Source organism: Cariama cristata, unplaced genomic scaffold (genome assembly GCF_000690535.1).
Source record: "Cariama cristata isolate BGI_N322 unplaced genomic scaffold, ASM69053v1 scaffold26814, whole genome shotgun sequence".
Taxonomy (NCBI): Eukaryota; Metazoa; Chordata; class Aves; order Cariamiformes; family Cariamidae; genus Cariama; species Cariama cristata.
The window spans coordinates 7,125-8,460 of NW_009613913.1; positions in this window are offsets into that span (position 1 = coordinate 7,125).

A 1,336-nucleotide genomic window follows, 5' to 3' on the forward strand; every position below is an offset into this window, starting at 1 on the left:
GGCGGCCCCCGGTGCGTGTTCGGCAGCCGAGCAGCAGGACCGTCAGCACAGCCTCCTCGCCTCCGCCGGTGCCCAAACGGTGCCTCTGCCCCACACCTGGGCCCTGAAACCACGAGGTGACCAGCTAAGGTGAGCCTGGTTTTTTTTCCTTAAGTATAAAATACCTAGCTACTACGTGGAGGAAACCAGAAGTGTCTCACCTACCATGGGGCAGAACAAGATTGGAGATGATTGACTCAAATACCTTAAAACTGCCCTTGGCTTTGGGTACAGTCCTTTGTATAGGATTGGAAAGAAACGTTCTGGATGGCCCCTGTCAAGGACCGCTTCAGAACACGTGTGGACGCGTTGCTGAGAAGTGCAGTTAATCACAATTGTCATTTAGATGATCAGCTAAGATCATACAGAAAACTCCAAACAGGCGAGAAGCCAGTCTTGTAAGGTTTTGTCCGACTTCAGTTAATGAGATCAGTGTCTCCTGAATCGGCCCTGGTGAGTTCAGTGGAAACACTCCAGTTGGTTTCACTTTGGAAAGTGCTGTTTTCTCCATTAAAGCAGAAATCGTGTTTCCTCCAGGGTGTGTGACTCAGCTCTGATCAGACGGCATCGCCTCCTGATGGGCTCATCTCCCCTTCCCACCTTTGACAGCAGCCACACGGACAGAGCCGTCTCTTCCCGGGCAGTTCAGACATTATGTATGGGAATGGAAAGCACCTACAACAGGTAAAATATTTGTAAGGAATTCAGGCTCTGGCTTTTCTCCACCCACTGCCTGTCCCAAGAGATTCCTGAAGCGCCCTGTGCTTAGTGCTGGGCTGATGGGTATGGCTTTGGGGCCATCCAAGAACTGCCTGAGCAGAGTAAACATCTCTTGGATAAACAGGGATGTTATTCATTGTATGCTTTAAAGATCCATTGCGTGGGATGGATTTCGTCACTCGGGAAGGGACAAGAGATCAGGAAGAGGTCTCCTCCAGCACTGGCTTCTCCAGGAGCCGCGGGGCGGTGGGTCTGGGGTTGTCCTCAGCACAGGCAGCCTGCCAGGGCTGCGCTCCCTTCCCGGGGCTGGCAGTGCAAGGCACGGCTCGAAGTCCTTGGACCATGGAGCCTCTCAGAAGGACTTAATAAATGATTAGGCAAAGCATGTGATAAATATGTAACAGATCGTTTTGTGCGTATCAGCGGAATGCATTGGCTTGTTTCTAGTCAGCATTTATGGCGAGGTGGTTTTATCTCTAGCAATATGATTAACTGCTTAATGAAATATTTATCAGTCAGGTTTTACCCTTGGTAAGTGGAATATGTTGTATAAAGTGTGACCAAAACTGTAGGAATT